This window comes from Pleurodeles waltl, chromosome 6 (assembly GCF_031143425.1).
Source record: "Pleurodeles waltl isolate 20211129_DDA chromosome 6, aPleWal1.hap1.20221129, whole genome shotgun sequence".
In the NCBI taxonomy this organism is placed as follows: Eukaryota; Metazoa; Chordata; class Amphibia; order Caudata; family Salamandridae; genus Pleurodeles; species Pleurodeles waltl.
This window is the reverse complement of record NC_090445.1, coordinates 1,589,141,675-1,589,168,428: the sequence shown is the minus strand read 5'-3', so window position 1 is coordinate 1,589,168,428 and position 26,754 is coordinate 1,589,141,675. Positions and strand designations below refer to the sequence as shown.

Genomic DNA, 26,754 nt, shown 5'->3' with positions numbered 1-26,754 from the left:
TTTGATTACCTGATGAAAGTGCGCTGTGACGTATAGTTGTGGTCTAAGGTTGATATACGAGCTTATCATGGCCCAGGCGTGCCTCCACTTCGCGACTGTAAACCTGTCTTGCATGAGGGATCGTCTTTAAGGTGAATTATTGCATATCTTTGCGAAGGCTGATTGACCAATGTTGCTGTCCCATGCTTCTTGAACCTCTGGTGACGTTAGAGCTTTTTCTAAATATGAGACCCATCAGTTCGCACATTTTTGCTCTAATTGGGCTTTTATCTCAACCCAACAAAGGCTACTTAAAGTTCCTTGATCCAAGGCTCTAAGGCCCATATTTATACTTTTTGACGCTAAACTGCGCTAACGCAGTTTAGCGTCAAAAAGTTTTGCGCCGTCTAACGCCATTCTGAAGCGCCATGCGGGCGCCGTATTTATGGAATGGCGTTAGACGGCGCAATCAGACCGGCGCTGCCTGGTTTGCGTGGGAAAAAAACACGTAGACCAGACAGCGCCGGCGTAGGGGGAAAATGGCGCATGGGCGTCTTAAAATGGGGCAAGTCAGGTTACGTCGAAAAAATCGTCTTAACCCGACTTGCGCCATTTTTTAACGACGCCCATCCCCCATCAACATGACTCCTATCATTGTAAAGATAGGAGTCATGCCCCCTTGCCCAATGGCCATGCCCAGGGGACCTCTGTCCCCTGGGCATGGTCATTGGGCATAGTGGCATGTAGGGGGGCACAAATCAGGCCCCCCTATGCCACAAAATATTATTAAAAAAAAAAAAAAAAAACTTACCTGAACTTACCTGAATGTCCCTGGGGTGGGTCCCTCCAGCCTTGGGTGTCCTCCTGGGGTGGGCAAGGGTGGCAGGGGGGGTCCCTGGGGGCAGGGGAGGGCACTCTGGGCTCATTTTGAGCCCACTTGTCCCTTAACGCCATGCCTGACCCAGGCGTTAAAAAGCGGCGCAAATGCGCCGTTTTTAGCCACGCCCACTCCCGGGCGTCGCTTTTGCCCGGGAGTATAAATACCACGTAAAGGCCTGGGAGTCATTTTTTAGACGGGAACGCCTCCCTTGCATATCATTAACGCAAGGAAGGGGTTCACGCTAAAAAATGACGCACATTCCGGGAACTTTGGCGCTATTCGCCTCTAACGCCATAGTATAAATATGGCGTTAGTTGGCGTTAGTTTTGCGTCGAAATTGCGTCAAAAAAAACGACGCAATTTTGGCGCAAACGGAGTATAAATATGGCCCTAAGTCACCTACACAGTTTCACAAACAAGTTGAGGCGCTGATATTTCTGATTTTGAAGGCCAAATTCCAGTCAGACTTGAGCCAGTGAGTGGGCTTTTGGGAGACTAAAAACTGCTTTATACACTACTTGCAATTGATTTAGGATGGTTATTTCCTTGCCATGCCATATTTCCAAGCCATATGTCAATGATGGCAACAATTGTGCTGCCAACACAGTTAATAAATGAATGTATGATGCACCGTTCAGGTTTTTTTCAGGAGCTTGAAGGGAAATGACAAAGCCTGGCCTTTTGCTTTCATGCGCCTGAAGCGGTTTCTGCATAACAGGTGAGGCCCCAAGGTGACGCGCAGCTATTGATACAATTGTACTGTCTCCACCTGCTTGCCTTTGATGAACCACTTGTATGCCTAATATTGTAAGTCCATTAATCGCACAATTTTAGTTTATCTCAGATTCAACTCTAAACCTTGTTGTTCGATATATCTTGCCAGCTCATTGATCAATCTTTGTAGGCTGACTGGTGTTTGGCTCAGAATAACTATGGGCCAGAAGTATGATTCTTGCCCATTGCGATTCGGTAATTGCGATTTTTAAGAAATCGCAATTACCGACTCGCAAAGGGCCATGTATCACATTTGCGATTCGGTAATTGCGATTTCTTAAAAATCGCAAATGCAATTACCGAATCGCAAATTGCGATACTGGCCCCATTCGCAGCTATGGGCCTGTTGGCCCATAGCTGTGAATTTTTTGCATTTCCTAAATTGCGATTTCTGAACCAGAAATCGCAATTTGGGAAATGCAAAAGGCCAGGGTGCTGGGGGCCTAAGGCCCCCTCTCCTGCACCCCAATTTTTTTTTTTTACCATGTAAAGTACACACATGCCAAAAGGGCATGGTGTGCTTTACATATTAAATTAAAAAATGCAGTTTTACTGCATTTTTAAATTTTGCACCAGGTTACCACCTGGTTGCAGACAATGGTATTTTGCATGTGTAAAATACCTTTCAGCGAAAAATCGCAATTTGCAATTTTTTGCAGAATTGCCTTGCGACCTGGATTTTGCGAATCGCAAATTGCGATTCGCAAAATCCAGGTCGCAACGCAAAAAATCACAATTTTTGCGATTTCTATTTTGTGGTCTGCGAATGCCTTTGATGCATTGCAGACCACGATTTTGCACTCGCAAACGGCCGATTTCGCCGTTTGCGAGTGCAAAATATTTTGATACATCAGGCCCTTTATCCTCTGCGTATTGTAGGCATACGATTGCTTCATTTGCCAAGACAGGAGAATGGCTGTTGACTTCTACCAGGTGACTATTCAAATTGGCTAAGTACAGGTTGAATAAACGTAGGGCCAGAACGCACCCTTGTTTCAAGCCTTTCTTTACTAGTAATTATTTTTTAAGTAAGTTTACTGCTGCCTCCGATTTTAACCTGGGCCCACGTGTTTGTGTATAGAACAATGATTGCCTTCAGCATGTTTTGCCTATAGGCAGTCACACGGGACTCGGTCAAATGCTGACTTGAGATCTAAAAACAGGCGATTAGCCTTGATTGCCTTCTTACTGCATTCTCAGTCAGAGTCTCCAGAGCTTCTAAATTAGTTGAAGTTCCAATGCAGGGCCTGACTCCTGTTTATGTTTTTAGTATCAGGTGTTTCTCCTATGACCATGCTAGGAATCTCACTCTCTTAGCTTTATCTGCTTATACCTGCCCTTTCTTGCCACTTTTGTAGCCTTTTGGTTAACTTGCCTTGAACCGGGCTCAGGACAATCAATGATCTAGATGAACTCCGATTCATGTGTGTTGTGTTCACCCCTGTTGCTTCCTCATTTTATGGGGCTTTTTCACTGGTCTTCTCCTGCAAAGGTGAGGTGACTGATGCCTGATCCTTTGGTAAACCTTCCTTCTGAGTTGTAATGTTTTTAGGTATTTTCTTGCCACCAGCCTTTCTGTCTGTAAGAGAGAAGCTATTATGTCCGGGAGCATGGTCAGTTTGTCGATTATCGGGCCACAGCTTAAGGGTTCTAATGACATAGTTGATAAGCACTTGGCTTGTACTCTAGTAATGAGTGCTGCTAAGGCATCCAACTTCTAATTTATTTCCATAATGTGCTCTGTCATCATGTTCTTCAACTCTATCTCCAAGTCCAATTTATCTGATTGAAAGTTCAACAATTTAATTTATTCTTGTAATGAGGCTATCCAGTTTCCCCCCCACTGTTTTGAGAGGTGTTAGCTCTTGCCCTCAGGTGACTCTGAGTCAACTTCTGCTTCTGCTCCATTCTCGCCTTTTGTGAGGCCTGAAGCCTGATATACTATTAAAAAGGATGTCTTAGCCACACATGGAGGTCTAGCACCTACTGCAACTAAAATAACAACAAGCATTGGTATAACCAACAGGCTGGTCTTGGTGAGCCTGCAATGTTTTTTAATTTATTTATTTCACAAATATTCATTAGACAATAAAAGTGCAGAAGTAAGAAAACAAGTAAATAACGAACGGGTATCAGTCATTCCACAGAAACCAACATTCTTCAACAATAAGTTTATTTTACAACACAGACATGTCTACATGTACTGTATTGTTATTCAATTTAAAATACATTTACAACATATACTGTTACAATGTGTATATGGTGATGAAAACATATTCTAAATTAGATAAATTTAAAAATACTTTGCACATCTATTTTATAATTAATTTTATGGTTAGGAAGTCTCTGCCCTACAAGCTCTTTGCACCTGTGCACTAGAAATACTTTAGAAAATGAAAATTATTTGTTATTTTTTACATTCATTTTTTTTAATTTTTCTAATGCATAATTTTGTACTTTTTAAGATTTATGATTCAACTCTAACAGTCTATGGTGGATTTCAGAAAAAGTATTCTTTCCGTTTCGGAGAGAGTATTTCAACAACACATTGCCCTCTATCGGCTCTAAAGGTTCGTAACTTTTCAGTCTTTATTTATTCTGCTAACTTTAATTCACATTATTATAATTCTAAGAATTCAAAAAAGAAGTCCAAAAAGGATTCTATTTTCAAAATCAATTAATAGTAAAACATTAAAAAAATATAGGTGGTCATTTTGACCTTGGCGGACGGCGGAGGCCGTCCGCCAAGGTACCGCCGCTGAATTACCGCACTGCGGTCAAAAGACCGCGGTGGCCATTCAGACATTTCCTCTGGGCCGGCGGGCGCTCTCCAAAAGAGCGCCCGCCGGCCCAGAGGAAATGCCCCTGCAACGAGGACGCCGGCTCAGAATTGAGCCGGCGTAGTTGCAGGGGTGCGACGGGTGCAGTTGCACCCGTCGCGTATTTCAGTGTCTGCTTAGCAGACACTGAAATACTTTGCGGGGCCCTCTTTTGGGGGCCCCTGCAGTGCCCATGCCATAGGCATGGGCACTGCAGGGGCCCCCAGGGGCCCCGCGGCACCCCCTACCGCCATCCTGTTCCTGGCGGGAGACCCGCCAGGAACAGGATGGCGGTAGGGGGTGTCAGAATCCCCATGGCTGCAGAGCGCGCTCCGCAGCCATGGAGGATTCACAAGGGCAGTGGTAAACCGGCGGGAGACCGCCGGTTTACCCTTTCTGGCCGCGGCTGAACTGAGCCGGCGTAGTTGCAGGGGTGCGACGGGTGCAGTTGCACCCGTCGCGTATTTCAGTGTCTGCTTAGCAGACACTGAAATACTTTGCGGGGCCCTCTTACGGGGGCCCCGCGGCACCCCCTACCGCCATCCTGTTCCTGGCGGGAGACCCGCCAGGAACAGGATGGCGGTAGGGGGTGTCAGGATCCCCATGGCTGCGGAGCGCGCTCCGCAGCCATGGAGGATTCACAAGGGCAGTGGTAAACCGGCGGGAGACCGCCGGTTTACCCTTTCTGGCCGCGGCTGAACCGCCGCGGTCAGAATGCCCTCGGGAGCACCGCCAGCCTGTTGGCGGTGCTCCCGTGGTCGGTGACCCTGGCGGTCACCGGCCGCCAGGGTCAGAATGACCCCCATAGTCTTAAAAATGTTACTTGGAAATGCTTTGTAAATGTGGGATAATGTAGGTGACATGCGACATAAAATGCTTTGTAAAGGGTAAATTCTAGTCGATAAAAATTATAATGTGAAATTTTTTGCTTCGATTTAGAGTATCTGGCTCATTGTGAAAGGAAAGGTTCAGAATCGCGAATTGGTGGCCAGACGTGGATGTAGAAGTGGCAAGATTGATTAGATATTGTATGGAACGTAGTTTTATAGCCATAATCCAAAATAGGTTTCTGTCCTTAATGAAATTTGTGTATATTTGGTGTTAGATATGTTTTAGTTTATATAATGAAAACTGTATATAATACTTGGTGTTAATGTGCTTTTAATGGTCGGTGGGTCTCACATTCGTGAAGAAAGGACATTGTGTGGTACCTGGGCAGCTGTGATATCACATGGCTGTTATGTTAGGAGATTAAACGATAAGAAGATTTCTGCTTGGAGTCTGTATTTGTTTATTTCTAGGAGCCATCCTTGTTACAGTATGTGTTGATATTAGTTGTCTGAACCCACATGCCTCAAGGTATCTAACTACTTCGGAGACTTGTTTGTCATTTGGTTGGCCGACCTCGAGACTGAAATCTCCAATTCAGGGTATGTTCTGAAAGATGGATTAGGTAAATGCTGCAAAGACAGTGATTTCCTCGACGGACATAGTTCTGTTACTTGGTTTGTGATGGTAGCCAGGATGAAAGATGTGTTTAAAATAATTGAGCAATTTGCAGTAGCTGTTCACATGAGCTGTAATTAGTCCGTTTTTGGGGTTAAACTTAGGCTTTCAGTATAAATGATTGCTACACTGCCATGTCTAGCTGTTTTGCTGTGAAGCCTGATGATTTTAAAATGGTGGAGAAATTCATCACAGATCGACAGAGCATTGTCTGTGAACCATGACTTTGTTACTTCATGTGTGTACAACTATTGTCTGTAAACCACAAGTGGAGGGTGTCGCCCATACAAGCAGTCACTATGCCCTTATCCGTAGTGGTCACCAGACACAGTACATGTGATCTTATAGAACCCTCACCCACATGCTAATCAAGTTAGGAGGGTTCCCTGGAGATAAAATAGTTGTCCTAATATCCAATTAAGAACATAGAGAATATCAAAGTGACCCCCTCCCCACTGCAAGGTTGAGCCCAGGTGGCAGTGAATACTTCATCAGATGAGGACCCGATGATGAAGCATGCCACATGAGTAGCATGTGGGTGAGGGCTCTATAAGAACACATGTACTGTTCATGATGAGCAATAAGGAGCAGGTCATAGTGACCACTTGTGTTCTGAGACACTCTCCACTTGTGGTTTATGTATATTAGTTGGAGAAAACGGAGGGCCCTTCTCCCCTAACTGTTCTCCTCCCCTTTCATTGGTTTTGGTTGCAGCTATTGTCCTCAATTGTGCTGTGAATTTTGAGGGAGTGTTTGAAAGTTGAGGGGCCTGTTTAGGAGCCCTGTCGTGTCACGCTTGCACAATGCAATGCAGTACAAGCATGACACAACTTAAAATAGAGATTTATGAAGTCACGCATGGCCACCTTCCGTGGCCCTGAGTGGCTCCATAAATCTGGAGTAAAGCAAATCACTGTGTTGCCTTACTGTGCCCTGGGAAGGCATTCCAGGGGTGTTGCGTAGGTGTTCCCGTGCAACTCCCTTGGTTTTTGACACATTCCCAGATTTACCAGAAGTGGGAGACCTGGGAATGCACTAAAAAGATACACATTCTCAGGGGAGGCTTAACAAGAAGATTTCTCCTTATTACTTCCTCTTTCTATGTGATAGAGTAATGTGCCTCTCAGGATTGCTTTTGTGCAGGAAGATGTCCCTTCTTGCACAAAAAACAATCCTGCACGCAATGCAGGCACCCTTGCACCATAGTGCAAGGGTGACTGTGTTGGTGCTATGCTGCCAAAGGGTCACCAGCGCAGGTGAAAAGGCAGGAATGCGCCTCTAATGCCTTAAATGTGGCACATTCCTGCCGTTTGCCTATGACACCGTGCAGCAAGCTGACTTGCTTGCTGCACTGCATCACATTCTCATAAATAGGTCCCTGCATTTGTAGTGTACAGTAATCTGAACAGGTTGATGGCATGCCCTGCTGCTAGAAGGTTTTCATATCAAGGTTTGCAATGTAGAGTGTGATGAATTGACAGTCGGAGGACGGGAGCAGAGGAGAAGGACCTATGGCGGTTGTCGTGGCAGCTTATTTCCTGTAACTTTTACCAAACAAATTACTAAAACTGGGCCAGCTGCTACTCATATTTTGGTGGCTACAACTTACTGATACGACATACTTTCTGTGTCTTGCTAATTGGAGTACAAGTGGTTGAACGCTATGATTTTGGAAGGATCTTAGTCACAGTTGGGAGAGTCTTGGATCGCTGGAAGCTTGTTTGGAGAATTCTCTTGGTTTGGGAGAGGAACCAAATAGTTTTGGTTGGCGTTTTCTTTTGGCAATATTTGGGTCAGTGGGAATGGCTGTTTAAATGTAGATATTTTGCATCTGCAACCTCAATGAGAGAGTTCTGTCTTGGTATTATTACTGGTATCTGGCACTGTGAAATGTGTTGTTGATTGCATGCCACGCATGTGTGCCTTAAAATGATGGAAGAAAGAATCCAAGTTGATTATGTTTCTTTCTCCTGCTTGAATCTAAATTATACTGCTGTCAAACAGGCTCATTGTAAATTCACTTTTGAAAGGTTGTTTACTTTTGTTGGGAATTCTCATTAGTCATTGAGATTTTGACTGCCAGGGTGTGAGAAAGACTTTAGCTAATATAAAATGTGCGTGCCCCCTATCGGCTCCCCTCTGGACAGAATGAAGGTAAGGGCAGGGAATTGTTTTGCCTACAGCCACTGCCCCTATGAGAGGTCTGGTGTCCCTGCGAGTACAGTTATCGGCGAGAGTTTTTGGACCCGATAATTCCGGACTCAGACAGCTGTAATGGCAACTTGGGGAATTTAACTCAGGGTTATATATAACTCCCAATTAGGAATGAGGCTGTAAGTGTCTTACCAGGAGGCACTTTAAAATCAAGCTCAGCCCAAGGAAAGGAAATGAAAATTGTGAGATTCTTCTACACGCAGTGTCAGCTTGAAATAAATGCTGGTTTGTCATTACAACATTATTTGCATGAATAATGAAACAAATCCTGCCAAAGATGAATCATTCTTTACACTCCGAATAAACTGCATTTAAATATGTAAGGTTGTGTTCCCATGCCCCAGCTGATTAATTAAGGATAGAAACACTAGCCAAACAAATATTTACCTTTGTAATGCTGGACTACAGCAATCAAATGGTGAAAGCTAGTCAGGGAACCTTTGCAAAGCTTTGCAATCTATGTGCAATACCGCATATGGTGGTCTGTTTGTGACAGATTTGTTTTGCATATGTTCCATATCTTTAATTACACATAAAATACTGTGGTTACAATCAACTGAGTAGAAGTGATGTGAATGCCACCCACATTTTGCTAAAATAAATAACACTACAAAAAACATTTAAATATTTGCAAATTCAGTCTTCTTTTAAAAGTATGCTTTATCAAACAATATGCAGAAAACATGGAGTTGTAACTTAGGGCCTCCTATATATAATGAAGATATGCTGAAATAAATTCAGAACTAAGTATCTGCAATTCTACCCTTTTACCTATGTGCGTGATTTGAAATTTTATTGCTAGTCCATCTATATATAATTTTCCATTACTTATTAAGTTTAAATGTTTCAAATGCGATTCCTCAAGTAAAGTTTGGAGGTGGGCAGTGTAAGGAAAGGCCTCTTTTTGCATGATCACACCCAAAGCTTTGGATGCTGCTGCCTGGTTTTGACTTTGAGAGTGCACTGAGCCCTGCTAACCAGACCTCAATGGCAGTAGTCAACCCACTACAACATGTATGTTGAATTGTCTATCCCTAATTGGAATCAACTGATGTACTAAAAAGTCCCTAGTGTATAGTACCAAGGGTATCTTAGAACGTGAAAGAGTCTACCCAAGGCTGCAGCATTGATTGTGTCACCCTTCATGCATGTGGCAAAGTACACGTCTCCCAGCCTACCACTGCAGTCTAGAAGAACAGTTTTAAAACTGATAGTTCAATTTTGCCATTTAAATGAATGGCAAAGTCCCCACTTCCCTTAACAATAAATATAAGTCTCCGCTAAGGAAGGTCTATGAAGCCCTCAGGCAGGGAGCGGTACATTATTAATTAGTTCTGAATGGGTCAATAAAAATGAATGGTATGAAAATAATCATGGTATTAGCCCCTTCGCTGCCAGGCCTTTTCCCCTCCTGTGCCAAGCCTTTTTTTTTGCTATTTGGGGTAGTTTGCGCTTAGGCCCTCATAACTTTTTGTCCACAAACTATCCACGCCAAATTTGCATCCTTTTTTTCCCAACATGCTAGGGATTCTAAAGGTACCGAGAGTTTGTGGGTTCCCCTGGAGGAGACCAAGAAATTAGCCAAAATACAGCTGAAAGTTTTTTTTAGGGACAAATGGGAAAAAAGGGCTGCAGAAGAAAGCATGTGGTTTTTCCCTGCAAATGGCATCATCAAAAGGTTTATGGTGCTAAAATTACCATCTTCCTAGCTTTTTAGGAACAGGCAGAATTGAATCAGAAAACTTATTTCTTTAACACAATTTTGGCATTTTACTGGGATATTCCCCATTTTCACTATTTTTGTGCTTTCAGCTTCCTTCAAGTTAGTGACACAAATGGGTGTGAAACCAATAGTGGATCCCAGATAGCTAACCATTTCTGAAAAGTAGAGAAAATTCTAAATTCAGCAAGAGGTCATTTGTGTAGATCCGCTGAACAGCTGAAATAAAACAATATTGAAATTGAGTTGAAAAAAACAGCCATTTTTGTCTACATTTTCTTCAGTAACTTTTTCCAGCTATGGCAGATTTTTTAAAGCAATACACTGTTATGTCTTTTGGACTCTTCTGGTTGGGGGGTGTTGGACTTTTGCTTATGCAGGGTCATCCCCAGTCTTTTTGCCTCCTGCCTCCTATTTTTTTCTGACCTGTTGCTGTTGGCTTTTCAACTCTGAGCACTTTACCACTGCTAACCAGTGCTAAAGTGCCTATGCTCTCAGTGTAAATGTGTACGTAATTGGTTCTCCATGACTGGCATATTTTTGTTTTACTGTTAAGTCCCTAGTAAAGTGCACTAGAGGTGCCCAGGGCTTGTAAATCAAATGTTACTAGTGGGCCTGCAGCACTGGTTGTGCCACCCACACAGGTAACCCTGTTATCATGTCTCAGACCTGCCGCTGCAGTGTCTGTAAGTGTATTTTTACACTGTAAATTCGACTTGGCAAGTGTACCCACTTGCCAGGCCTAAACCTTCCCTTTTCTTACATGTAAGGCACCCCTAAGGTAGGCCCTAGGTAGCCCCAAGGGCAGGGTGCAGTGTATGAATAAGGTAGGACATATAGGCCCTCATTCTGACCTTGGCGGGCGGCGGAGGCCGCCCGCCAAAGTCCCGCCGTCAGGTTACCGTTCCGCGGTCGAAAGACCGCGGCGGTAATTCTGACTTTCCCGCTGGGCTGGCGGGCGGTCTCCTTCAGACCGCCAGCCAGCCCAGCGGGAAAGAGGCTTCCACGATGAAGCCGGCTCGGAATCGAGCCGGCGGAGTGGAAGCTGTGCGACGGGTGCAGTTGCACCCGTCGCGTATTTCACTGTCTGCGCAGCAGACAGTGAAATACATGTAGGGGCCCTCTTACGGGGGCCCCTGCAATGCCCATGCCAGTGGCATGGGCACTGCAGGGGCCCCCAGGGGCCCCGCGACCCCCCCTACCGCCATCCGGATCTCGGCGGTCCGACCGCCGGGATCTGGATGGCGGTAGGGGGGGTCAGAATCCCCGCGGCGGTGCAGCAAGCTGCGCCGCCGCGGAGGATTCAATGGGGCCGCGGTACACTGGCGGGACCCCGCCAGTGGTGCCGGTCCGACCGCGGCTTTACCGCCGCGGTCGGAATCCCCATTGAAGCACCGCCGGCTTGTCGGCGGTGCTCCCGCGGTCCTCCGCCCTGGCGGTCAAAGACCGCCAGGGTCAGAATGAGGGCCATAGTAATGTGGTTTATATGTCCTGACAGTGAAATACTGCCAATTTCGTTTTTCACTGTTGCAAGGCCTGTCTCTCTCATAGGATAATATGGGGGCTACCTTTAAATATGATTAAAGTGTAGATTCCCCTAGAGAGTAGATGGACATGTGGAGTTTGGGGTCCCTGAACTCACAATTAAAAAATACATCTTTTAGTAAAGTTGATTTTAAGATTGTGCATTTGAAAATGCCACTTTTAGAAAGTGAGCATTTTCTTGCTTAAATCATTCTGTGACTCTGCCTTGTTTGTGAATTCCCTGTCTGGGTCAGTTTGACAGTTGGGTTGTTTTTCACCTCGCACTAGACAGTGACACAAAGGGTGCTGGGGTGTAACCTGCATTTCCTGATTAGCCATCTCTGCCAGGAGGGAGGGGTGGAGTGGTCACTCTCATCTGAAAGGACTGTGCCTGCCTCTGACAATGCCGGCTCCAACCCCCTGCTGTGTGTCTGATGCCTTGCCTGGGCAAGGCAGGATTTCATAAGTAGGTGTGAGTCCCCTTTGAAGAAAGGTGACTTCAAAGACTAAAATGGGTATAAGAAGGGCACCCAAATCTACAGACTTTAGAAACACTTCTGGAACCAAGAGGAACCTCTGCCTGGAGAAGAGCTGATAGCTGAGGAAGAAGTGCTGCCCTGCCTGTGACTGTGCTTTGTGGAGCTTTCCTGCAGTGCTGCTTCTGCCAGAGTAAGAGGGCAAAGACTGGACTTTGTGTGCCTTCCATCTTGTGAAGAAATCTCCAATGGCTTGAGTTAGAGCTTGCCTCCTGTTGTTTGAAGTCTCAGGGACAGCAAAGACTTCTCTCTGCCAGCACCTGGAGTCTCTGGAGAGACTCCTGCCCCGACAAGTGGTGCCCTATCCAGTCCCTGGGCCCTTGAAAGGAAAGCTGGTGGAATCCAAGGAAATCGACTTCGGACGACTTCGGACCGTCGCCGCTGCTGAATCCGGTAACGCCGCCTGCACCTGACGCCGTGACCTTCGCTGGAACGCGACGCTCTTCGCAGGCCCGACGCCGCAGCAGCCCCGCTGAAGTCCGCGATTCCATGGAAGTCGCCGCACCACGTCGTGACCGACGCCGCTCGAAGTGCACGGATTTAACGTTTCGCACAGACGCCGCGATTCCCCACTTCGCGCATCAGCTTGTTTTCACTCTTCACCAAAGGTACTGTACTTGGGGGTCTATACGACTCTGTGTCCGGCGCCACTGGTGTCGGCTTGTTGGGAACGACTCCGTCACGACGCTGTGTTAACATCTCATTGAAGCATTTTTGTTTCTAAGCGCTATTTTTGAGTTTAATCTTTAAAAATTCATAACTTGACTTGTGTATGTCGGATTTTTGTCGTTTTGATCTTGTTTTGTTTAGATAAATATTTCCTATTTTTCTAAACCGGTGTTGTGTCATTTTGTAGTGTTTTCATGAAGTTACTGTGTGTGTTGGTACAAATACTTTACACCTAGCGCTCTGAAGTTAAGCCTAATGCTCTGCCAAGCTACCAAGGGGGTAAGCAGGGGTTAGCTGAGGGTGATTCTCTTTTACCCTGACTAGAGTGAGGGTCCTTGCTTGAACAGGGGGTAACCTGACTGTCAACCAAAGACCCCATTTCTAACAGGGGTCTTAAATTGGGCTTATAGGTTCATTATAGGAAAGTCCTCATTTTTCCCCTGGTCACCCCCAAACGTTTTGGACAGATACTGGTGGTTACTGACTCTTGGCTGTGCCCTGCTTACCAGTCCCAGGGCCGATGCTCTGTGCAAAGTGGATATGCAAATTAGGCTAATTAAAATTGGCAGTATCAATCTACCTATAAGTCCCTAGTATATGGTAGGGCATGTAGGTTTAGGGACCCCAGCATAGGTAGTGCACTGCTGAGGTGCCCAGTGTCATTTTAAAGGCAGGCCTGCCTTGCTGGCTGCTTTTAAACTAAAGTTACATGCAAATTCGATTTGGGAATTAAAAGTACTTCCAAAGTCTTAAACTACCCTATTTTCACATATAAGTCACCCCTAAGGTGTGCCCTCTGTGGCCCTAGAGTTGGGTGCCATGTAACTATAAGCAGGGAGCTTATAAAATTAGTTTTATAAGCCCTTGTGAGGTAAAATAGCCAAATTCGTTTTTCCCTCACTGTAGTGAATGGCTTCCATAGGCTAAAATGGGAAGGCTTTATTTTAATTAACAACGTCCCCTTAAGTGCCAGATACCTTGAGTTTGGTATCAAATTAATTGGTGTAATAAATCCCACAACTTACAATTTTTGGATTTAATACAACTAGTTCAGGTAAAGAGTTTTAAACTCTACCTGAAAAATTGTCGACTTCAGCTCTGTAGTGCCCTTCCCTGATTGGCCAGCCTCTGGCAGCCTGGCTAGGCTGACTTGATGAGGTGTGAGGTGGCCTGGGCTGAACACAAAGGATGTGCCTGGGGGAGGAGATCTACCTCAGCAAATGGGGAACCAGGAAGTGGGAGGGCTGCCAAACTGGCATTTAAAGGTAGGGAAGGACATTTGGAGCAACCCAGCACCTCCCTCACACCCTGCCACCCCAGAGATTTAGGTACCCTCTTGATTAGATTAGGAGATGGCAGGAGAGGGGTTTGTTTAATATTTTTAGGCACACCAGTGGTGGGCTCAGCCAGAACTAACCTCCAAAAATCATTTTCGGCCATGATGGATTTTTGAAGAATGCTGCTCCTTGGGATTGATTTTTGCCACACTTCCCAGGAAGTGGGCATCACAGGGGCACTTCGCAAAATACAGGTCAGTTTTCATTAGAAAAATGAGATGTGTCCATGTTGCGTTTTGGGGCATTTCCTGTTGTGGGCACTAGGCCTACCCACACAAGTGAGGTACCATTTTTATCGGGAGACTTGGGAGAATGCTGGATGGAAGGAAGTTTGTGGCTCCTCTCAGGTTCCAGAACTCTGTAGCACCGAAAGGTGAGGGGAAAGTGTTTTTTTGACAAATTTTGAGGTTTGCAAAGGATTCTGGGTAACAGAACCTGGTGAAAGCCCCACAAGTCACCTCGTCCTGGATTACACTAGGTGTCTAGTTTTCAAAAATGCACAAGTTCGCTAGGTTTCCCTAGGTGCAGGCTAAACTGGGCACTTTCCAAAAAACAAAGTCAGAGTTCAGTGTAAAAATGTGATCTGTCCATGTTGCGTTTTGGGGAGTTTCCTGTTGCTGGCACTAGGCCTACCCACACAAGTCAGGAACCATTTTCATTGAGAGACTTGGGAGAACCCAGAATATGTCGAAATTGAGGGGGAACCAAAGAGGGTCCAATAGGGCAGTTTGAAAAAAAAAAACGATTTTAGGCTGACAAGTGGGGCAGAATTTTCATCGGTATAGGTGTGACAATGCTGGGTGGTAGGAATTCCAGAAGGTTCCATTACAAAAATGTAGGCAAAGTGCGTAATTTCAAGCAAAGTTGGAGGTTTGCAGGGCATTGTGGGTGAGAAAATGCTGTGGGGTGCATTTGAAGCACACCACCCTGGACTCACCCAGATGTTTAGTTTTCAGATGTGTCTAGGTCTGGTAGATTTTCCTAGGTGGCAACGTCCCAAAGTCCAAAAAGTGCAGCCGCTTACCTTTTCCAAGTGGAACGATATTGGGAGTTAGCCAAGCTCTCATGGCCCAAATGTAAAATCAAAACCCTAAATAATCACATGCCGCTTGCTTGTCAATGGGATGAGATGCTTTAGTTTGCAGGGCCGGCTGAAAGACTGTTACCCCCTTCAGCTGGGGTCGGGGGCATCACCATGTCCATACTAGTTGGCAGCCCCCACCCCTCTATTTCTTTTTTCTTAATTCCCTGGCATCTAGTAGGCTATGGGCCTTACAAAAGTATGCTGATCTGCCCCCAGAGGGGCAAAAATGGCCATCAGCAATGCACCCCCATGGGGAGCGACCCTTGCCCAAAGGGCTGCCCTCAAACAAAACACACACACCCCAATCCCTGGTGCCTAAGTGGTTTCTGTCATCATTGGGGGCAGATGGGCCTAATAAAAATAGGCCAATCTGCCCCCAAGGGGGGGGGAAATGGCCTAAAATAATATGCCCCCATGGGGAAAGGCCCTTCCCCAAGGAGCCACTCCCCTTATGTAAAATAAAAACAAATAAAAAATCCCTGGAGTCTAGTTGTTTCTGCACCCCTTGTTAGCAGATGGGCCTTTCTAAAGTAGGCCGATCTGCCCCCCAAGGGGGTCAGAAATGGCCTAATATATGATGCCCCCTGGGGAGCGACCTTTGCCTAAGGGGCGCCTTCCATTATGTAAAAATGTTTTTAAAAATCCCTGGTGTCTGGAGGTTTGTGCCCCCTTGGAGGCAGATTGGCCTAATAAAAATAGGCTGATCTGCCCAAATGGTTTAAAGTAATATTGCCCCCTAGGAGAGCGACCCTGGCCTATGGAGCCACTCCCCTCCTGTTAATTTTTTTTTTTTAAATGATCCCTGGTACCTAGAGGTTTCTGCCCAAGGGGCCTCTCCTGTCATGTCAGATTTAAAACATAAACAAAGTTCCTGGTGTCTTATGGGCATTCCTACAGCACATTCGCTGTGTGATCGTGCTGCAGGAGTGCTCAGAGAGACATGAAAGGAAAGGAAAAGCCTTTCCTTTCATGCCCCACCGACCTGCCCCTTCCCCCGTCCCGAGAAGAAACAAATCAGTTTCTCCTCGGACGCGCTGAAGGCCATGCTTCCAGTGCGTAAGGGGGTGATCGCTGATGAGGTCAGCTCGCGATCACGCGCTGATGTCATCAGATGCCCCTGCAAGGGGTTGTGGGGGGTTGCAGTGGAAACGATTCTGCTGGCCATCCCTGCCCAGGAGTGTGGGTGGGAGACCCACAGGGGGAGTGCTAGAGCTCCCCAATGGGCCAATATAACCGTTACTTCTGTGGCATCGGAGGGGTTAAAGCTGACTTGATGCCCAAGTCAAATATAATGTCACTTTTAAGGAAAGACAACATTTAGAAAGTTCCACTCTGTTGCCCAGTTTCTTGGGTGGCCTCACAAGGTTGCTAGCCACCAGATAGCCTTGTGCTCTTCTAGGGAGTCGTGTGAATGACTCCCAGGCTCAGGAAAAATAGACACCTGCTACAGAGGTAGGGTTTACCTCTCCCTTGCAGGAAGCCACTCAGGGTGCTGGCCCAGAAAGCAAGCTTCAAAGGTGAAGCTGCCTTTGGTAGGCAAATGCTGATCACACTGCTGTAGGGCTGCCCCTGTGTTTATGTAGACAGGTTGACAGATGGACAGAGAGGGGAAGCAGTGGCCAAACCAGTTTTCTAATGAGCGTGTCACCCACAGGTAGTCACACCTCTAGGGTGTCCTACCAAGCTCCTAACATCCAAGGAACAGTTCGGACATCTTGAAAATGGGTAGAATAGTGAACTCTGGTATTGCTAGATGCCTCACAGGGTGGAAGATGCCTCACAGGGTGGGAGTGATAATGATATCCCATTAACTAGTGACCGCATCGCCCCTCAGGGCACTTTGTGGCCATAAATATGGAACCTCTGGCACCCTGAACCTCAGATTGTGTCAGAACAGGAGAAGAGATGGAAGAAGGACTGACATGTTGACTCCAGGACCTGAGAATAGAGGCTGCACAGACTGCTAGACTGCACCTGTCACACTCTGATCTAGCAAAGAGACGACTGTGCCTGTGGCTCATGGAAAAGTCACTCCTGAGTCACAGACCAAAAAAGTAACTTCAAGGGTCAGTCATCTGACCTCCTGGAACCCGAACGAGGGCCACCAAAGCTGAAGTAGCCACTGCCACCAAAGCAGTAGCAACATTCATTGAATCACCTCTGAAAACCGATGAGTAACCCAAGAGACCTATCATCAATGACCAAAAGTTGCACCCAAATCTGCTGGACGTGGGAGTTTTTGTCAGAGTCCAGATGGTGGCCAAGGTTGGACACCATCATTTAGCAAAAGGAACTGCTGGAGCCACTGTGTACAGAGTTGGGTTGCCATGCCACAGATTGCCTTCTACTGGCTCAAAGAGACCTCAAGGGACACACACCCATAGCCATGGTCACCCCACCTCATCAGTGGATCAAGGAATAACCGCACGTACACCTCCGCCAACTGCACAGCACCCAGAGCCTTGTTTAGCATCCTCAGCATTCTGTATCACCAGCATCAGGATGACTCCATTGAAGTCAATGAGGGTCCTGATGTAAAGTGTAGAACTGGACTTGAAACTTACTTTGGTGACCAGGTAATGGTTCAATTGTACCTTACGGCCCCCCTGACCCTCTCCCCATTGTAACTGATTGCCCCACATGGGCCGGAAAAGCCAAACACAACTCTTTCAAACTTATGAAAAGTTTCTAAACTTTATAGTTACCTATTGTTAGACTTTTCATCCTTGGCGTGGTCTCCCTTAACTTTTTGCCTCTGTTTCCCAGGTTGTTGATGTGTGCTGGACTCTGATTTTACTGTTTTTATTACTCTGGGCACCTTACCACTGCTAACCAGTGCTAAAGTGCGAGTGCTCCTGTACAAACTGTGTATGTAATTGGCTTATCCATGATTGGCATATTTGATGTATTAGTAAGTCCCTAGTACAGTGCACCAGAGGTACCCAGGGCCTGTACATCAACTGTTACTAGTGGGCCTGCAGCACTGGTTGTGCCACCGACATAAGTAGCTCTGTAATCATATCTCAGACCTGACACTGTCTGTGTGTGCAGTTTTAACTGTAAATTCGACTTGTCAAGTGTACCCACTTGCCAGACCTAAACCTTCCCTTTTCTTACATGTAAGACACCCCTAAGGTAGGCCCTAGGTAGCCCCAAGGGCAGGGTGCAGTGTATGGTTAAGGTAGGACATATAGTAATGTGTTTTATATGTCCTGACATTGAAATATTTCTAAATTCGTTTTTCACTGTTGCAAGGCCTGTCCCTCTCATAGGTTAACTTGGGGCCTACCTTTACATCTGATTAAAGTGTAGATTCCCTTTGGGAGCAGATGGACATGTGGAGTTTGGGGTCTCTGAGCTCACAATTTGAAAATACATCTTTTAGTAAAGTTGATTTTAAGATTGTGTGTTTGAAAATGCCACTTTTAGAAAGTGAGCATTTTCTTGCTTATACCATTTCTGTGACTCTGCCTGTTTGTGGATTCCCTGTCTGGGTCAGTTTGACAGTTGGGCTGGTTGCACCTCACACTAGACAGTGACACAAAGGGAGCTGTGCTAGGAGGAAGGGGAAAAGTGGTCACTCATACCTGAAAGGGCTGTGCCTGCCCTCACACAATGCAGTCTCCAACCCCATGGTGAGTGTCTGGGGCCTGGCCTAGGCAAGGCAGGATTTCACATTCAAGAGAGACTTTGCTTTGACGTGGGCCTACTTCAAAGGAGAAACTGGGAAACCAAGAGGAACCTCTGCCTAGAGAAGAGCTGAAGAGCTGGGGAAGAAGAGCTCCTCTGCCTGTGACAGTGCTTTGTGGAGCTATCCTGCAATTGCTGCTTCTGCCAGAGTAGGAGGGCTAAGACTGGACTTTGTGCAGCTTCCATCTTGTGAAGATATCCAAGGGCTTGATTTAGAGCTTGCCTCCTGTTGTTTGAAGTCTCAAGGACAACAAAGACTTCTCTCTGCTAGCACCTGGAGTCTCTGGAGAGACTCCTACTTTGCCAAGTGGTGCCCACCCAGTTCCTGGGACCCTAAAAGGAGAAGCTGGCAGCCTAAGAGGAAGAAATCCACGCACAGGACACCATGCGGGGAAAAGATCGATGCAACTCTGATCTGGGGCTGGAAAATCAACACGCTGCCGGCTTTGTGGCTGAAAATCGACGCTCACCTGCAACACGACCGAAGAATCGATGCACGGAGCTCGAGAAATGACGCGCAGCATCGCTGACGAAGGCTGGTGAGATCGCAACCCGCCCTGCGTGGTTTTCGGATCATGGTGTGGCTGGATTTCCAGCGCAAACACCGTTGGGAGTGTAAAAACAATGCAAGGCCTGCCTGGACCCAAGAGTGCTGACCAGATCGATGCATCGCTCTCTCGCTCATGAGTGAAATAGACGCATCGTAAGCCCTTTTTGACGCACACTCGCCCGTGCTGGGTTATTTTTGACGCACCCAAGGACATTTTCACACTAACAGTGTTTAGTGTGTGTTTAAAACTGCATGAAGACTCTTTGCTTTTTAATTGATAACTTGACTTGTGTATTGTGTATTTTTGTCGTTTTGGTCTTGTTTTGTTTAGATAAATATTTCCTATTTTTCTAAACCTGTGTTGTGTCATTTTGTAGTGTTTTCATTAAGTTACTGTGTGTGTTGGTACAAATACTTTACACCTAGCACTCTGAAGTTAAGCCTACTGCTCGTGCCAAGCTACCAAGGGGGTAAGCAAGGGTTAGCTGAGGGTGATTCTCTTTTACCCTGACTAGAGTAAGGGTCCTTGCTTGGACAGGGGGTAACTTGACTGCCAACCAAAGACCCCATTTCTAACACCTATGTTTGTTTGGGCTTTGGGCTTCACATTTTACTTAAAAATCTATACTTCCAGAACTCTCTGGTGGATTTTGCTCTTCTTGGTATCTAAAAAATCATAAAAATATAATCTATTTTTATAATTTAGAATCAGATTTCTTTTATGTTGCACAACTTTCTTATTGAGTTGTTTGTTGTCTAACTGTTTTACACTACTTCCTTTATTTAAGCCTTGCTGCTCAAAACCACAGTTACACCGGATTAACCCAAAGGTTTTACAAACGAGCCTGCCATGACCCAAGACAGTTTTGCAAGTGTATTACACAGTAAGGTTGCACAACTATACCATATAATACACCCCTATCCTCACAACTAGAAGGACTCATAACTCCTACAGATAGGGTGACCAGAATTTCAAAGTCAGAAACTGGGACATTTCATAAAAATGGAAAAAGGACTCCAATTTTACTTCAACCGAGAGCACACAAAGAGAGCCATCAACAGAAAAGAATTACAGATGGGGCACTAAAAACATAAACAAAATGCAATATTACAGCTAGTATCATGCCTGTTGATTAAATTGTTTTCTTATATAGCTGATACCATCCCTGCTTTGGAAAACATAAAAAAGCATGTCCCACCGTTTTTAGTTGACCCTCTCTAAAACCCAGGACATCAGATACATTTCCTGAAATTTGCAAGGACAGCTGGTGAAAAACCGGGACTGTCCCGGCACATCCAGGACATCTGGTCACCCTACCTACAGATGACTCTGCAGATGAAATTATATCATCCCTCATTCTAGAGAAGCGCAAATAGGCTCTACTGGTCTTCTTTCTCCTGCACTGTCACCTGCGCCTTTCCCCCTACTCAGTCAAAAGTGATGTAAGGCAGTCACAAGCCACATCCCTCAATAGATAGATACATAGATAATCAATGCAGATGTTTGCCTGTCTAGATGCACCTGATGTTAACTCTTTGGACACACTCGAGAACAGTGCATTATTGTGCTGTCTTGTATATTACAGAAAGTATTTAGTACGCTAAATATGGTGTTGCTCGCCTATACCGACAACAATCATGAAGAAAGAAATTGCAAGGTTAAGCAAGGGCCAGAATTAGATGGGCTGGAGGAGCCTGGTGGTAGCACACTAATTAAATAGGCATCAGCTCCTAATATTTTTACTTGAAATTGAATGTCAAAAATACCTCAAGATCACCTTCAAAGTCGCATTGTTAAAAACAGGGACAGATAGGAAACGCATACTCTTGTTGGTTTTATCACAAAAAGGTTTGAGCATTATTTAGAAGATTGTTATTGTAAATTAACTATCGAAATTCCTTTCGGTTGCACTTTATGAAGGAACATTTACGAATCATAGAAATATGAATGAGGAATTTGATGTAGCAGTGCTGGGTCCCGAAGCCTTAGTGATGGGCTATTCATGCTGGTTACGAAAGCACCAGTGACGTCCGGTTCAGGGTAGCTACACCTAGGGGCTGCCTGCTCCGCTGTGAGCTAGTGCTGGCTGAGTCCACGTAACCCACAATAACATGTTCAAAGGACTCGTACCCACTGGCTTAGCCGGGCATCACTTATGATATCCCTTTGGGAAACTCTTCTCTCTTCAGCAGAAGCCATCAGAGAAGTAGGATTTGTCCCTTTTAAACTCACAGCTAAGGAAACGTCACCATTTCTGGAGCAGGTGGTCTGAACGGAAATGTTTACGTTGACACCGTCCACTACCTTCCATGCCCCCAGTGTTGGATATAAAAGTCCTACCTCGTTCACTGCTTAAGTCTTCGACATCTTCGTATACTGCTTGCGCACAATCGAAAAGAGCCTTAGCAAACACAGGTAGGAAGAGGACGTCTTATAATGGCCGTCTCCTCCCATCGCGCTGCTGCTTGAGATGTGTGCTTGATCACCAGGCCGGTAAGTTTCTTCTCTGCCGCTTAGTACAATGCCTTCCTGGGCTTTCTGCTTTCTGGCTGAGATTTATAGCCTCCAGCAGTCAAGTGCAAACAACACCGAACAAATGCTGTGAATTGGTGTGCTCTTGAGGAGGAGACAAGTGCTGCATTTCTGCTCTTGTGAAGCGCCCTCAGCAAAAACGTTTTCAGTGCTCCCAATGTCCATGGCGAGCACATGCATGTTCATACGAAGATCTGAACCAAAGAGCACACGATGACCTGTCACGACTCCACACATGTGCTTCATCGCTTCCAACCTTGTCTAAACTTCATCTCTTCTGCTTCCCTGTGTATTTCTCGTCGCCCCTACATCCGCACAGATGTTTGATGTGGCATCACACCACATTGCATTTTCTTGTTCTTACAAAGATGTGCACACAGCTTTTAGTTCTCTGGGTAGTCTTTGCCTTTAGCTTTCTATGTCCTCTTTGTTGGAAAAGTCCATTACCAGAGGAAGAGTGCCGTGGTAGTGTGCTGCTTCTGCCACCTGTCTGCTGTCACATGCTTTACTCATGCTCTGTCACAAGTCATAGATAAGGAATTTATTTTATTTTATTTATTTAATGCGTTTTTATATAGCGCGGACTTTACCCGAAGGTGTCAGAGCGCTTCACAATAGACAAAGTAAAGATACAAGAAGAGAAGAATTACAAGTGAGCCTGTTACAAAAGCAAACGTTACATTACATGAGGCAATAGTGATAATTGTGCAAGTATCAAAAAATACACGAGGTAGCAAACGATACGTTACGAAAGGAAAAAGTGACATGTGCAGGTTATAAGAGCAAATAAAGTACGAGTAGAGGAAAAAAAAAAAAAAAAATGAAATAAATGGTAGACACTCAAAACACTAAAACAATAGTTACGTTGCATGAGGCAGTGGTGGCTGTTGTGCATGTATCAAAAACAAACAAGATATAAGAGGTAGCAAATGATACGTTGTGAAAGGAAAGGTGCAGTGTGCATGATACAAAAGAGTACAAAATACAGGTAGAGGTATAATACTGCACTAAATGGCAGACACTCAAAACACAAAAACACCCTGGGAAGGCACTTCTATAGTCATGGAGAACAGAATTTCCTATAATGGAAGGACTTCCTTCAGAAAACAGAGGGCTTGAATTAAATTTGGAAGTGTCTTTGAAGGAGGAGAGCTTTGAGGTCAGTTTTGAAGGCCTGGGAAGAGGTGGTGGTCCGAAGCTGAGGCGGAAGTGAGTTCCAGATTCTCACCGCATTGCCTGAAAAGGATTGGGCCATCGATCTTTCCTTCTTGAAAATGGGAGGTTCAAGCAATAACTTTTCTGCATTACGTGATGGTCTGAAGCCCCCAGAGAGTTTCAGTTTATTCACCAGGTAGCGAGGGGAGGAGGAGTGCAAGGCTTTGTGGGTGATACATGCAGTTTTGTAGATAGATCTTGCCTCTATGGGAAGCCAACGGAGGGTGGATAAAATGGGTGTAATGTGGTCGCTTCTTTTGGCCCGATATATGAAACGAGCTGCTGAATGGAGAATAGACTTCAGGGGGGAATGATGACTATTGCCTAATTAGCAGCAATGCAAAATGCATGGTAGGGCTGTCTCAACAAATCTGACTGCAGTTGTACAACATGCATTTCTAGCACACTGAAAACACAGCTCTTTCACTCGTATGAGCAACGTCAGACAGGCCGTAGCCCTTGACTCCTGCTACTAGCCTGCGTTTATTAGTCTCATGAGCTATTTCCCTGATGCGTCCTACCTTTTCTCTCCCTCTGGCTTTGTACCTTAAAGCCAGTGCTTAATTTGTAAATAAAGAGGTGCCGGTGCTCAAAGCCCTTCTCTTAAACACGAGGCTGCTGTAATTAAATCTGTCAGCACTGAATACTGAGGCAGCGTAATCCTGAAGCCATCTCGGGCCTCTTCAATCCATTTTACGACCACCCCTGCCCCTTTAGCTCATCCTGCAACTTTATACTTTCTCCTTTTATGACGCTTTTTAGTTTTTCCTTCTTCCGTCTTTCCCAGATGTGTCTTTTGCTCGCAGCAAATGCTTGAGGCAGAAGAATAAGCCCTGGCCCTCACAAATAAGTGCCGGTGCTCAGCACCGGAAACAAGCACAAATTAAGCACTGCTTGAAGCTATATTTAACTTACAATGTAACATCATCGCTGTGGCTGGTGGTAAATCCAAGAGTGGACATTTATCAATGCTGTATTATCCAGAATCCACCGACAAGAAGCCTGTCCCAGCACCCCGGGCAAATTACAGTGATTTATCCACTCTCAGAAAGCAAGCACATCTAGAGGAACTAGCTGTCCCGGAACATCCAAGCAGTGAGCTTCTTCACTGACACTGTGGCACATTCTCCACAGAGTATAAGTGACTCATACATGATCTGCCACTCAGCCCTTCAAGGCCATCTTTGCACTTGCAGGCTGAATGTTAGGTGTCACCTTCCACCACTCCACACCCACTTTGTGAACCAAGGCAGCGTAGTACCATTGTAACTCCTTTGGTCACCATATCTAAATTTGGCTATAACATTGTACCTGAATCCACAGACACCAAGGGAAAGGAGGTACAATGCAATGCACAAAAACACAGATCTGTGGTGGAGCACACACTTGACAGGCCAAAAGTTTGGATCCACAGTTACACAAACAAGGTGGGGAGCTAGAGTACAACCCAGGGACATGTTGAAAAATCCTAGCCATTTGTGCATAACATTGTTACCAGGAAAGGTCTGCCTATAGAAATGGATGATGACTATTCTGAACATAAGCAACTACCACTCTTTACCCACTACTCCTGGGTCAAGATATAGTGAGAGCTGCACAAGATCATCATGGACCAGTGTGGCCAACATCTGCTTCTGAGGTAAGCACCACAAGTAATGCAATAAGAAATATACATGTATCACAGCTATGTATGGAAACATATGTTCTCAATTATTCACAGTTATCTACTCAAACCGACTGGCATATTCCACTCTAGCACTCTACTAAGTGATGATAGTGCTTAGAGTACACAATTAAATAAAATAGCTAAACAGAGACTAAACCAAACTTTTGTCATTACACTAACACACCTCTGCCCAGATGCAATCTCTCACATTGAGTACCATGCTTATGGTTTCTCCCTTTCCTATGCCATGTCCTAGTGAGGTGTACAATTTGACTTTCCAGCGCCGATGTTCTGCTTATATTTGAGGCCTCCTGCTCTCCACTGGATGCATAGCATCCCTGATTGCAACACTGATTTTCTACAACTCTTCCATTGTTGACAAAACTTTCATAAGAACTTTGAGGTACCTTCACTGTGGCGCACCTATTCAAGCTATGGGTTAACTGTGATTCTGGACAGGTAAGAAGTCACCCATGACAGACAGTTAACAAACCAAGCAAAAGCCCTGAAGGTGGCTAACGCCTCTGTACTTCTGATTCTGCATGACCTGCCTAACAAAGTGCAGTGACAGCCTAACACATTATTAACACTGCGAGTGAACATCTGGAACACAATGGTATCCAAGAAATCAATTTTTCTTCCTACTACTTGCAAAACCTTCAATAGCTTTTTCTGTATTTGCAGCACTGACCACTCAATCACAGTGAATTCCTATGCTGTTAGGTTGCCAGAATCCTCCTGTAACAATGGATGGAATCCCCTGATGTTTTGCTTAGAATGTCATGGCTGTTTCCACAGCCTCAATAGGTTAGCTGATTCTGCTACCCGGGTTGGTGAAGATGGTAAATCTGGTTGTGCTTACAAGTGTGGAGGTTGTGGTGTGACATCTGCTGGTGGTGGGACACGCATCAGTGGCTCTTTCACAGCACTTAAAACTTTCCAGTTCCACTGGGGTTCTGGATTCATTTTCTGGCTCATAAGGGTGTATGCCATCAGCTCCATTGCCAGAAGGATAAAGTTGAAGATGGAGACCATATTCCAGTGAATTACACATTATGCACCTGTTGTATGGGTGTGCAATAGACTTTTTCGTTGTGAGTCTCTGTGAATTGCAAGACACTACAGAAGTTCCTCTCTGTGTGTACCCTCAATGCAGAACATCAAATTCCACACCGCACAGGAATGGATTTAATGGTGGTTTCACTTTTTCGGTGTTTGTTGTGTGGAACAACATTCTGTTGGCTATTTCTCAGTGAGTTGTGTATTTTAACATGTAATGAGTTCTATAACAGTGAAGTTTGTTAAAAAAAAGGGAGCTGCCACCTACAACGGTGGGTACAAGCACAGGTGTCAATGTTGGCCACTCAAGGAATGGCATATAGGAATGTGCTTCTAATGAGCTCCACCATGAGAACAAGGGGTGGTGGTGTGCTTGGCCCAGCACCTGCTCCTGATGCTTCCTGTCTCCTGGTGGGTATCTTCGCCTTTGTGTCTGACTGCAAGCCTTACCACCTCTTGCATTTCTCCTCTACAGCCCTATTTGTCCTCCAGGAGCATTGGATGCACTACCAGAATTGTGTTTTAATTATTTCTAGATTCACCAAAAAGTTTGTCAATTCCACTGACATATTCTTCTATCAGTATTTTCAGCTTATTGACAGTAGACTTCTCTTTTCTTTCTCTGTCTTTCTCATCATGTGGCTCATAGTTTGCCACGTTTTCCTTTGTTAATTAAGGCCCTCTCCTTTTCTACTGTTCTCTCTGAGACTACATTTCAACTGAGGGTGTACTTCCTAGGTTCTGACGTTATCAGCAAGTAGTATTTTGTGATTGTGGATCATTTAGATTAAACATCCTGCTGCTACCTGTGTACGCACATATAGTTTGGAGACTAAACCAACTGGATTAGCAAACAGAGCATTGCTAATTGTTTCTTCAGTAAATCAGATAGCTTTTTCTAGCTCTCAAGGCCCAGGGTTTCAAATGTTTTGTGTCTGTAACTACTACCAAGCTACTCAAAAAAAAAGTTGCGATAGTAATTTCCACATTCTGGTTCAT

The 26,754-nt window shown here is 45.3% G+C and overlaps 1 protein-coding gene across 8 annotated transcripts in view; it reads right to left on the bottom strand.

The window, feature by feature from the left end:
- The window catches only part of LOC138301182 (ectonucleoside triphosphate diphosphohydrolase 8-like), a 451,411-nt gene that overhangs the window by 167,812 nt on the left and 256,845 nt on the right, over positions 1–26,754 (bottom strand). For 3 of the 8 annotated variants that reach the window (XM_069241393.1, XM_069241401.1, XM_069241397.1), the window contains exon 1: positions 21,624–21,809. The exons of the other annotated variants lie outside the window; for them this stretch is intronic. The gene's annotated coding sequence lies outside the window, so the exon portion shown is untranslated. Of the gene's footprint in view, positions 1–21,623; positions 21,810–26,754 lie in introns of those variants that run through there. 8 annotated transcript variants of the gene reach the window in all.